This window comes from Physcomitrium patens, chromosome 12 (genome assembly GCF_059467195.1).
Source record: "Physcomitrium patens ecotype Gransden chromosome 12, ASM5946719v1, whole genome shotgun sequence".
NCBI classification, from domain to species: Eukaryota; Viridiplantae; Streptophyta; class Bryopsida; order Funariales; family Funariaceae; genus Physcomitrium; species Physcomitrium patens.
The window spans coordinates 3,463,531-3,478,025 of NC_143421.1; positions in this window are offsets into that span (position 1 = coordinate 3,463,531).

Below are 14,495 nucleotides of genomic sequence, written 5' to 3' on the forward strand. Positions count from 1 at the left end.
TGTTGTTAGCTTGAAGATTAAGCTAACTATATGGCATACAAGTAGAAAAACTTGCCTTGTAAGTCAAGGCATGTGTCCTACAAAGTCAACACATATTAGAGGTCTTGTAGAACGTCACCATGTAGTCCCTCATTGGATAGTATATATAGAGACAAGAATGAAGGCTTCTTCACTCTTGTCAACTCTTTTCTTGCTTCTAGTCTAGTTTCAAGGGTCTTTAGTTTTCTTATCTTTTAGCAATAGCCATTCTAGTTTCTCTTTCAATATACATACTTATTTATTTATATTTTGTTACCTTTCTTTGAGTGAAGGCTCACCTGTCTGAATTGTTTTTTTATCAATTTCTTGTCCTTGACAATTGCTCAAGATGAAGCTAAAAATACCACCATTAGTAAATTAGATCACTTATTACATTTATATTGTAAATACTGACTTCAAATTTCTATAATTCCTTCAACCGAGCTTAAAATTCATTAAGTAATATACAGAAAGTGTAGCCAAAAAAATAATTTTTTTAATCTCATTTGTTAATCCTTCATTGCTTTTCAAACGCACACATTATGTTTAGAAGAGTGAAGTAGGTACAAAATCAACACCTTAACTTTAAGCACCTATTACTCCTTGATCAAAACTTTCAATTATTCAAAAATTTTCCAAAATCATAGCCAAAATCTTGGACTTGCTAATCTCAATTTCTAAAGTTTGAATGGCCTCAAAAGAGTAACCCTAATTCTTAATTAGGCCTTACATAACCTCCTTGAAGCCATTGAGCATGCCTTTTTGCTAAAAGCGATCAAGATTTTTATCATCTATCTTTATTCATCCATATAGATGTCGTAACTATTCTTTTTGCTACTAAAATCCCTCTCCAATCCTTTTTCTTATAGGATTTAAATAATATATGCTTTAAAAATAAAATAAAAGAAACAAAACAAGATTTTATGAGTTACAAATATCTAATAAAAGTGGCTCTAAATATATAAAATTATTATCAAAATAAAATCAACTTACATAGTAGCCCTTCTAAACTAACCATTTTAAAGTAAACATCTAATCATATTTTGTGACTAATTAAAATCTAATAATATGATTCTTATCACATTATATAATAATATATATATTATATATTTAGATATATTACTTTTATATAGAAGCCAAACTATAATAGAATAATATATTATAACACTATAAGGTAAATTCTTCGATTATCAAGTTGTTGGCATGAATATGATGATGGAGAGTTATTGGCATAATTAAATGCTAATTGATATTTAAAAAGAATGATAAATAATTGATACTTTCTTGAATATTATTATTATAAATAAACTCTAAAGATGTCAAATATTCATCCTAATCATTATGGTGAACCACCACAAATGCCTATAGCATATCTTCTAAGGTTTGATTTGCATGCTTTATTTATCTATCTATTTGAGAATGGAAGGCCATACACATGACAAGTCATGTGCTTGATAGCTTAAATAAGGCCTACCAAAAATTTCCCATAAAATACATATTTTGATGTAAAATGATAATACAAGGTAATCCATGGTGACAATAGACACTGTCAAAGTAGACCTATAGAAGTAGTAGGACTTTAATATCAAAGCACATCACAACCAAGTAAAGTTGTTTTAAGAGTCGGTTTATAAATATAGCAACCACAATATGATTGTGAGGTATTTGGTACAAACATGTAATGAGATCCATAATCACTAGCTTTCAATGTATTGTAGATAATAGAATTAGCTATAATAGTCTATGAGATGTTGTATTGCATGCTTTATTACATTTGCATGACTTATAATAATGCACAAAAGCTTAAATATTATAATCCAAACTTGCCCAAAATTATATCCTTGAGATCCGTTCAAGTATCTTTTCATGTCCTAAATATCCAAATATTAGAATGTTATATCTTTCTTAAAGTATGTGCATTTAAAGTATAGCATCACAAGGTATATAAATCTACTTCTTGAAATAGAATAAGCCATCACTAAGATGGTAATTTTGATATTGTACATTGCCCATCTTCAGTCGATTGCTAATCATTTTAAAATAAGCATCTCAATGCATAGATTCTTTCTATTTTACATTTTTGGCTAGGTTAAAAATGATACTATTAATGATAGCAACTTTTGCCTTATTCCTTAATTTGGCCTTTAAATCTAGTTTTTACAATAAGTTGTTCGACACAATATGTTGTTATACTTGCTTGTACTCAAGTTGAATGTCAAAAAATTGTAATTATTCTTTTTAACAATGATGTTGTGATTTCATATTTTTCAGATGCAAATCATATAGTAAGGATTGATGGTCAATTCAAACAATCATTGGCTTTTCCAATACATAGTGTTATGACACTTTTGTGGTATGTACAATTGCTAATTACTCTTAATCATATGCAAAGTAATTGGGATTTGTCCTTCTAAACTTGCGTGATTCTTATATCACAAATTGAAGGTTCCTAATAAAGTCTTGTTGAAGAATCACTTGAATAGCAAATTTGAAAGCATCAATGTCAAGTATATAAGGAAGGTTAGGATCATACAATTGAAATATTTGAATAGTAATGAGTACCTTCTTTGACTTATCAAAGGTATTTTTTTGCTCCAATTTCCATTCAAATAAGGCACTTTTTTCCAATAGGCTTATTAGTGAGACACCAATGTGTGCAAATTATCAAACAAAATAGCGATAATATCTTATTAGGCTCAAGCATAAGTAGAATTTAAAAGAATTTTTAGGAGTTAGCCAATTTTCCATCACTTTCATCTAATGAAATTCAAAAGAAGTAATAAAATAAAATCTTAAATATATCATAAATAAATTTCAATCAAAACTTACTTTAATTTTAGATAAAATCCTAATAATATTTACTTAAATTCTAATTCAAATCCTAACTAAATCCTAAATAAACCTTGAATTCTAACTGATTCTTAAATCCTAGATAAAATCCTAATAAAATTAATCTAACCTTGAGGTAGTTTAAAACTTCAATATCTATCAATTATACAATTGATCTTGCTTGAGATTTCCACATCTTTTAACAACTAAGTTAAAAACAAGCACACAAAATTTGAAATAGATAAAACTTATTGAATAGAAGATCAATCCTAAATTTTAGTCAAGTGTAGGCCTTCTTCCTACTCCAATCAAAATATTAAACTTCAAATATTAATATCTCATTTTTGAATTTTTGAATTTTCTCCAAAATATATATAAATTGTAGAAAATCAAGTCTAGTCTCTATACAAAAAAATTCACTTCAATCTAATTAAAAAAAATTTGAAGATCTTAAAAATATTCATTGACCCTCAAATTCAAATTTTTGAGTCCTCAACCTACAAAAACCTTCACACGCTTCGATCAAACCATTCAATTGATCTCAAAAATTTTATATATACTAAAAACTACAACACTATTATATTATCCAAATTTTATCTATATACATAATACAAAATCCAAAAAACCTTCAATTTTGTATACATAATTTTATTTTATAAAATCTAATCCAACCAAGAATATTGTTAATTTTGAAAATCTTCCAAAAATTGAATAATAACTTAATTGATATAAAACCAATCCTTAAAAATCTCTTTGCCTATCTACTCTCAAATCCTATTATTCAATCTACCAAAAGAATCCGGAATTGTTGTAGGTACGTGGTTTTGTGCTTCAAGGTCTGATTTTGATCTAGATTGACAATTGATCCTCTCAGGTTATCAGTATTTGATAATTTAAGGTAATTTTTAATTGAACCTATTATTAATTTCTTTTAAAATATTTTTATATTAATTATTTATCTTATTTATTTTGATATGAGGCATTTATGTTCCTACAAAATAAATAGAATTCTCTTTTTTAAAAAGCAACATTAAGACTAAACTTTTTATTACCTTCTTCTCCTTTATCCTTATTTTTCTCTGACATCTTCATATTAGATTCTTTTATAATAATATCCATGTTTTTATTTTTCACCATATAATCGTGTTACTATACAACACTGGTAGGTGTTGCTCATGCTCTTTAGGGATTTTACTATAGACTAGAATATCATCATTGAAAACAACTACATAATTATGTAAAAGGTGCCAAAATAGTCTATTCATGTAATCTGTGAAGAAAGATAGAGCATCGGTGAAGCCAAAAGATAAAAGAAGTCATTCAAAATGTCCGTAGTGCCTACAAAATGCTATCTTTTTTTATATCCTTCGTTGCAATAGGTATATACTAATAGCTACTATGAAGGTTCAATTTTCTAAAGATTGTTGTACTTTGAAGTTGATCAAAAAGTTCATCTACTTGTAGAAGTGGATATGCATTCTTAGCAATCAACTTATTGAGGCCTTGATAATTGATGCAAAGTAGAAATCCACTATTTTTTTTACGTGCAAAGAATACAAGTGCTTTCCATAGCAACATACTTTCTCAAATAAGGCCCTTCTCTAAAAGTTCTTCTAATTTCTTTTGTAGCTCTTTAAGTTCATTTGGTCGTAGGTGATAAATTTGCTGACTTACCAATTTGGCTCCAAATAATAATTCTATTTGAAAGAAAGTACCTCAATTAGATAGCATGCCACTAAATAAGTCAATTAAAAAAATGTTCTAATATTCACATATGAGTTGTTCTATCCATTCCGCTCATTTGGTTGTCTTTTTACCATTGAAGGAAGATTTGAAACCATTATATATACTGGTTGATTATGTTGTATTAGCTTCTTTATATAGATCATCTTTATAGATAGGCTTTTAATTGTAGATTATTTTGTTACCTCATTCAATGTGGAGATACAAAGAATCACCTTACATCCATCATCTTTGAAAGAAATTATCTTTGTTAACTAATCAACTTATTTATTTTCCACCTTTAACCATGGCATACTAAGGATAATGTTATATTTGAGCTTTGTTACGTTGAACTTGTCTTTCAAGGCATAGATGTCATTCAACCTTAAGGTTTCTTCTTCACATATTTGACTTAATATGTTCTCTTGATCATTAGCTAGGTATATACTTCTTCCTTTGATCACCTTGGTTTTAATTCCAAGTTGGTCAATAATCTCAGTTGAGATATAATTTTTTGTAGAATCGCAATCTATAAGTACTTAATATGGTTGTTTTCTTAGTATGCCCATTAGATACACTAATCAATCTTTTTGATAATTTTTTGAGGTTATACCATTTATCTTTGAAAGTTAATAGTTATTTCTAATATTGGCCTTTAGTACTTTTATTGAAGAGCCTTGTTTCTCTACTCCACTATTTCATCATCTTCGTGAGCTTTAAGTTTGTGAATCCACCTTGATTTGTTCATATGTGAGTCTTGAAGCTTCAGACAATTTCTGATCTAATGGCTTAGTTTTTGATAATAATAATAATACAATCCCTTCTATGCTAATATTTATTGTCTCTATGGTATAAATAGTCCTTGCAAGGCATCAATCTCCATTGATATTTATTATTGTACCATAGTATTAGATAATGGTATAGCATTTTGTCCTATAAGTTGTACTCTATGGTTTCTAAAATCTATAGCATCAACCCTCTTTGTAATCCTAACTACCTCCTCAAATGTTGACAAATGCTTTAATTCTACTTCTTGCTAAACCATAGCTTTTAATCCTTATACAAACCAATCCATCATCTTTGCTTGTAAAATATCGTCAATTTAAAGACATAGGAAATTAAATTAAAAGACATAATCTCGCATTGACCTAGATTATACAAGGTTAGCCAATTGATCATGTTCTAACATCTCCACATTGATGGACTAAAATTAATTCCTAAGATTGGTCTCAAATTCCTTCTTATTAAAAAATCCACCTTGAACTCCATAGTTTTGAGCTTGATGTTGTTAACAAATAGTTGTTGTATTATTCAAATAGCTAACTGCAAAGATAATTCTTTAAGTGGTACTTGCCTCAAATAATTAAAGATATTATTATACATTGAAGAGCCATTAGTACATATCATCTTGCCTTTAAGTTCCAAAGTATGTTTTAGACTTCCTTAATTTTACTATAGTAGATGTCAACTTTTTATCCTAGAAGCTTTTATTTGTCCTTATAGAATAGCTATCTAGTCTACAAGGTATTGTACGTTGTCGTAACACGTGAAGTCTTACTTGAGAATGCTCCTGACACTTGGTTGTGGAAGATAGAATAGAAATTGCAACAACAAAATCCTAATTTTAATAGAACACTAACAATACTAAACAAGTTTTAATCAAATTTAGAGAAACCTCAAAGGAATTCCAAAAAAATAATAAAAAATCTTAAAGAAATATTATAATAATTACAAACATATTTCAAATACATCTCAATTCAATCTTAATTTAATACTAGTTGAAATCTTACTTCATTCAAACTTAAGGCCAAAAACTAACTAAATCTTATATCCTAAATAAATTCAAATAAAATCCTAAATCCTAAACCAAATCCTAACCAAATCCTAAATCCTAACCTTAAATCAAATCCTAACCAAATCTTAACCCTAAATCAAATCCTAACCAAACCTTAATCCTAAATAAAATCCTAACTAAACCTTAATGCTAAATCAAACCCTAATCAAATCCTAAATCCTAAACCAAATTCCAATCCTAAATCAAATCCTAATCAAATCCTAATCCTAAATCAAATCCTAACCAAACCCTAATCCTAAATCAAATCCTAACTAAATCCTAGTAATTTCTACAATAGATTTAAACCTCATTAACTAATGAATGAACCATTGATCTTAATTCAAATTTTGCACACTTCTTAAAAACCAAGTTTAAAACAAGGACAAAAAATTTGAAAATGATCGAAATTATCAAATAGACAATAACATCAAAAATGTGCTTGGATATTGGCTGGCCTCCTTCTCCAACCTTGATGCCAATCTCTCATAGTCAATATCTCTATTTTTCACTATTCGATTGATTTCAAAATTCTCATACATATAGAAAAACAAGTCTAATATCTTCTCACATAAATTTCACTCCAATCCAACTAGTAGATTACAAGAAATCTTAAAAACCGTCATTAGACCTAAAATTCTACTTTTTGAGACCTTAACTCACTTAAACCTCAATAACCTTCAATTCTACCATTAAATCGAGCTCAAATTTATAGCACATATTGAACACAATTATGACCATTAATCCACAAAATTTCACCTATAGATCTATTATAAAACTCTTGAAATCATCCATAACGTACATCCTATTTTATTTCACAAAACCCAAGTCATCCAAAATAAATCTTCACTTTGCAAAGCTCTTATAAAGTTAATACAGATCCAAATCACCAAAAACCAATGTTTATTGAAATTCTATTAAGTTTTTTCTCTACTACATTCTTCGATTTGCAAAAGACTCCTCGAGTTGCCATAGGTACTCAATTTTGTGCCTCATGGTCTGATTTTGACCCAGATTGATAACTAGCCCTCCTTGGGTATCAATATCTAATTTTTCTAAGTAATTTTTGCTATAATTTACTCTTAACTTCTTTTTAAAAATCTCTATATCACTTATTTTTCTAATCTACCTTATTTTGCTTTATTTTTGGTCCTACAAAGTAAGTAGAAACTATTTTTTCTAAAAGGACAACATTACTATTAAAAGTTTTACTATCTTCCTATCTTTTATCCATATTTTTTTTTTTTTTTTTTAACTTGGTTATTCTATAATAAGATCCATATTATTATCTTTTATCATATAGTCATGTTACAACACGACAACGTGAGCTTCCATCTAAGATGACTTTGTTATATCTTCCATGTTGCAATTTCTTTGCCAAATTTTGCTACCGTAATGCTTTCTAAATTTCTAATTGATTTTTTAAAAGTAGCTCCTGATAGCTCAAAAATAGTTTCTACCACAATAGTTGACTTCCAACTAGACAGTGACTATTATTACATTACCAAAGAACACACTTATATTCGCTTCAATACCAATGAAACAGTACGGAATTCTCTTAAAGATCTATAATCTTTATAGTCTATAGCAACATAAATCTCATTACAAAGTAGGACAAAATGGACTAGAAAAAAATTGAACAAAGTTAAGCTATATAAAATATGAAAGATAAAACAATGCATAAAAAACTAAAGCAGAACAAAACGAAAAATACAAACTAAACTTTATTAAGAGAAAATAATTAAAGCCATACATGACCAAATGCTCCAAATGGCCTCAATCAATCCTATTTATACTTTGTCCAACCATCCTAGAACTTTCTAGAATATCCTTAATCATAGGCCTTACCAAGATAATTATTCTTTTAGAAGTTTCTAAAAGTGGGCTCTATCTTGATAATTGCCTTTCTAAAAGGTTCTACGGATAGGCCCTATCTTGATAACCACCTTCCTAAAAGATTTTAGAAGTGGATCGTACTTACATGATTGCTTTTAGATCTTTTAAGATATTCTATGGTGGACCTTATATGAACCACAACCTTGGCTCTAATTCTAAAATCTTCTAGAAATTTCTCAAAAATGGCCCCAATTACCTATATCTCTATGTCACTAATACAATTAGCTTATCTATATCCTATTATAATATCAAAGCTCAGATATAATATTATCTTTGATATGCCATGGCTTAAAATAGAAAATAAGTAAGTTAATTGGTTAGCAAGGATGATCTTCTTTAAAGATGGTAGATGCAAGGTAATTTTTTGTACCTCTACATTGAGTGAGGTAGAAAATTGATCTGCAACTAAAAGTTCACTTGTAGGGATGATCTTTACAAAGAAGCAAATGTAGCATAAATAAACAATATATATAGTAGTTTCAAATCTTGCCTCTATGGTTGGAAAGATAATTGAAGAAGTACAATGGGCAGAGCAACTCATATGTAAATATTTGAATGTTTTTCTAACCAAGTCATTTAATGACATGCTACTTGATCAAGGTGCTCTCTTCCAAATAAAACTATTACTTAGAGCCAAATTGATAAATTGACTAATTTATCGCCTAACACCAAATGAATTTAAAGAGCTATAAAAGACATTAGGCAAACATTTAGACAAGGATCTCATTCCAAAAAGCATGTCATTATGGAAAGAACCTATATTCTTTGTACCAAAAAGGCATGGAGAACTTCAAGTTTATATTGACTATTAAGGCTTTAATAAGCAGATTATTAAAAATACATATCTGTTTTCATGTGTGAATAATCTTCTTGACCAACTTTAAGGTGCAATCAACTTTAGTAAATTGGATCTTTTTAGTGGCTATTAGCAGATACATAATGCAAGAGAGGATATAAAAAAGATAATATTTTGTATGTGCTATAGATAATTTGAATGGTTTATTTTACCTTTTGTCTTCACGAATGCTCCAACTTCTTTCATGGATTACATGAATAGAGTGTTTCAAAACTTTTTTGACATGTAATAGTCTTTATCAATGATATCTGAATATATATTAAAATCTCTAAGAAACATGAATAATATCCATGCAAAGTATTGTGCTACTTATAAGATAATCGCTTTTATTCCAAGCAATTAAAGTATGAATTTTAAAAGTCAAAAGTCACATTTTTGAGGCATGTCATATCTTCCAAACACATGCATATAGAATAGGATAAGGTGAAAGCAATAGAAGATTGGATAACTCCTAAAAATTCTTTTAAATTCTACTTATGCTTGAACCTTGTAAGATATTATCGCTATTTCGTTTGATAATTTGCACACATTGGTGTCTCACTAATAAGCCTATTGGAAAAGAGTGCCTTATTTGAATGGAAATTGGAGCAAAAAAATACCTTTGATAAGTCAAAGAAGGTACTCATTACTACTCAAATATTTCAATTGTATGATCCTAACCTTCCCTATATACTTGACATTGATGCTTTCAAATTTGCTATTCAAGTGGTTCTTCAACAAGACTTTGTTAGGAGCCTTCAATTTGTGATATAAGAATCACGCAAGTTTAGAAGGAAAAATCCCAATTACTTTGCATGTGATCAAGAGTAATTAGCAATTGTACATGCTACAAAAGTCTCATAACACTATGTATTGGAAAAGCCAATGATTGTTTGAATTGACCATCAATCCTTACTATATGATTTGCATCTGAAAAATATGAAATCACAACATCATTGTTAAAAAGAATAATTACAATTTTTTGACATTCAACTTGAGTACAAGCAAGTATAACAACATATTGTGTCGAACAACTTATTGTAAAAACTAGACTTAAAGGCCAAATTAAGGAATAAGGCAAAAGTTGCTATCATTAATAGTGTCATTTTTAACCTAGCCAAAAATGTAAAATAGAAGGAATCTATGCATTGAGATGCTTATTTTAAAATGATTAGCAATCGACTGAAGATGGGCAATGTACAATATCAAAATTACCATCTTAGTGATGGCTTATTCTATTTCAAGAAGTAGATTTATATACCTTGTGATGCTATACTTTAAATGCACATACTTTAAGAAAGATATAACATTCTAATATTTGGATATTTAGGACATGAAAAGATACTTGAACGGATCTCAAGGATATAATTTTGGGCAAGTTTGGATTATAATATTTAAGCTTTTGTACATTCTTATAAGTCATGCAAATGTAATAAAGCATGCAATACAACATCTCATAGACTATTATAGCTAATTCTATTATCTACAATACATTGAAAGCTAGTGATTATGGATCTCATTACATGTTTGTACCAAATGCCTCACAATCATATTGTGGTTGCTATATTTATAAACCGACTCTTAAAACAACTTTACTTGGTTGTGATGTGCTTTGATATTAAAGTCCTAGTACTTCTATAGGTCTACTTTGACAGTGTCTATTGTCACCATGGATTACCTTGTGTTATCATTTTACATCAAAATATGTATTTTATGGGGAATTTTTGGTAGGCCTTATTTAAGCTATCAAGCACATGACTTGTCATGTGTATGGCCTTCCATTCTCAAATAGATAGATAAATAAAGCATGCAAATCAAACCTTAGAAGATATGCTATAGGCATTTGTGGTGGTTCACCATAATGATTAGGATGAATATTTGACATCTTTAGAGTTTATTTATAATAATAATATTCAAGCAAGTATCAATTATTTATCATTCTTTTTAAATATCAATTAGCATTTAATTATGCCAATAACTCTCCATCATCATATTCATGCCAACAACTTGATAATGGAGGAGTTATACAATAATTTATAATTACCTTCTAAAAAAAATTTACTATATTTTTTTGCACAAAATTTACTATATTTTTTTGCAGAAAATTGACAAAAGAAATATGCAAATGAGTATTGGCAATATAAGACCTTATTGGAAGGTTATCAGATATTACTTTATAATACCAACTTCCCACTTACTACATTAATCCAAATTTGTAAGTTGGCACCTTGATGGCTTGGATCTTTCTACATTTCTGTAGTATTTTTTAATGTTGCATATTACCTTGAGCTTCCGCCACATATTAAAGTCCATTCATTCTTTTATGTTTTGTAATTCAAGGAGTTTCATACTATGCTAAGGTGTTTTTTGAATGGACACCAACTACTACCACAATCATTAGTTGTGATTGATGAGTAATAAGAGTATAAATTAGAGAGAATTTTGGAACATTACTATATTTGCTATAGTAATAGACATCTACAAATTCTGTACAAAGTCTTCTAAAAAGGCTATTCTATCCACAATACAATGTATGAACTTGTAGAAAACCTCATTTAAAGTTAAATAACAATCTAGAGGTACTATTGAAAGTGCAACGAGGACATTTTACATTAATGGAGGAAAATTAATTATAATAGATCATAGATAAGATAATTGTATTATTGACACTTAAAAGATAGGTAATTGGTGCCATTTTTGAAAAGTTTCTAGAAATTTTTAGAATTGGAGGGAGTTTGGTGGTCTTTGTCGAGCCCACCATAGGACATCCTAAAAAAAACTAATGGCAGTTATTTAAGTAGGATCCATCTTTAAAAACTTTTAAGAATGTGGTTACTAAGATATGATCCGCCTTTAGAAACTTTTAAAATGACAGTTATTTTGGTAGAGTCTACTAGTAGAGATATTGTAGAAAGTTCCAAGATGATTGAATAAAGTATAAATAGGACTTACTAAGGCCATTTGAGGCATTTGGCCAGATATGGCTTCAATCTCTTTTTTTCAATAAAATTATATATATATATATATATATATATATATATATATATATATATATATATTACGTTATTTTGTCTTTCATATCCTATTTTATTTAGTTTTATTTAATTTTATTTTGGTTTATTTTATCCTACTTTGTGATTGAATTTACATTGCTATAGATTAGAAGAATTTTAAATCTTTAAGAAAATTCAATTTTGTTTCAGTTACCTTGAATTTCTTTCTTAAGATATAAATATCACTCAACTTCAAGGTTTCTTCTTCACATTTTTCATTCAATACGTTCTCTCAATCATTTCCTAGGTACATATGCCCTCCTTTAAGCACCTTGATTTTAATTCCAAGTCAATCGATAATGCTAATCAAGATGCAATTTTTTGTGGAACTGCAATCCATAAGTATTTGACATGGTTGTCCTCTTAATTGACCCATTAGACACACCAATTGAAAATTTTGATAATTGTTTGAGCCCGTGTTGTTTGTCTTTGAGAAATAATAGTTATTCTCAATACTGGCCCTTAGTGCCTTTATTGAAAAGCATTGATTCTCTATTCCATTTTATTATCGGCTTAATGAACCTTAAGATTGTGAACCTACCTTGATTTGTTGGTACCTAAATTTTAACCTTTTGAACAACCTCTAATTTAGTGGCTTGACTCTTGATAGTAAAAATATAATTCCTTCTATGCCATCATTTGTTATCTCTATAGTGTTAGTCATCCTTTAGGACATCAATTTCTATTGGCGTTAATTTTTGTACCGTACTATTAGATAGCAACATAAGATTTTATACTATAGGTTGAGCTCCATGGTTTTTAAAATCTATAGCATCAACCCTCTTTTCAATCTTAATTGTCTACTCAAATATTTGTGGATCCCTTAATTCTATGTCTCCAGACTATAAGTTTGAATCCTTGTACAAATTGATGCATCATCTTCGCCTCTGAAATATTACCTATTTGGAGATATAGGGATTTGAATTAGATGATATTATCTTATATTAACTTGGATTGTATAAGATTAGTCCATTGATTGCATGCTATTTTTTTCTCATTGATAAGTCAAAATTGACTCCTAAATTTGGTCTCAAACTCCTCTCAGTCACAAAATTCACCTTGAGCTCTATAGCTTTGAGCTCAATGTTACTACCAAATAGTTGCCTCACCTTTCAAATACTTGGAAATATACATAATTCTTTTGGTAGTCTTTGCTCCAAATAGTTGGAGATACTGTTGCATATTGAAGAGCCATTGACATAAATCTTCTTGTCTTAAAATTCCAAAATATGTATTGAGCTTACTTAGTTTCAGCCTAGCAAATGTCAACTGCCTTGTTCTAGAAGCTTCCATTTGTCCTTTCAAAGTAGCTATCTCGCCTAGAAGGTGTTATATGTGAGTTTCTATTTGGAATTTCTTTGTTATATCTTCCATGCTGCAATTTCCTCATTGAACTTTGTTATTGTATGGCTTCTCCCCTTCTAGCTGATTTCTTAAAAGTAACTCGTGGTAGCTCCAAAATAATACCTAATGTGACCACAATAGCTAATCTCCAAGTAGATGGTGGCTATTCACGCACTACCAAAGAACAAATTAATACTTACATTAATAACAATGAAATGGGACAAAATTATTTCTAAGATTTAAGACTCTTATAATCCATAGAAATATAAATTCCATCACAACATAAGATAGCATAGACCAAAATAAAACCAAGCAGAACTAGAATAGAACATGAAAGACAAAATAAAACAAAAGAGAATAGAATAGAATTGAACAAAAAAATATAAAATCAAACTTTACTGAAGGAAAGGAATTGAAGCTATTCTTAACCGGATATCCAAATCGCTTTAATTAGTCCTATTTATACTTTATCTAAGTATTATGGAACTTTCTAGAATGTTCATAATGGTGGACTTCATTTAGATAACCACCCTAAGCCTTTTCTAGAATGTTCTATAATATGTCTTACATAAACCACCAACTTAGTTTTAATTTTAGAAACTTCTAAAAACTTCTAAGAACTTCTCAAATATGGCTCTAACTACCTATCTCCATGCATCAATAATACGAATAATTTATCCATATATTGTTACAATGATAGCCATAATTAGTAAAAAAATATATTTTTTATGTAAAAAAATGTATTATGTTATTATAAATAAACTTTGTCAATGGCAAAATAGTCGTCTAATTATCTTCTTGGCAATTGATGGTACACCTCAAATATTACTCTAAATCTTCATTCACTTGTTCTATTTATTTGTAAATTTGAAAATAAAAGTAGAAGATAATTTTATGTCTATTTTAAGAATCTTAAAATAAATATTTTAAATAAATACTTAATTGATAATATCTTATAAAGAAGCTT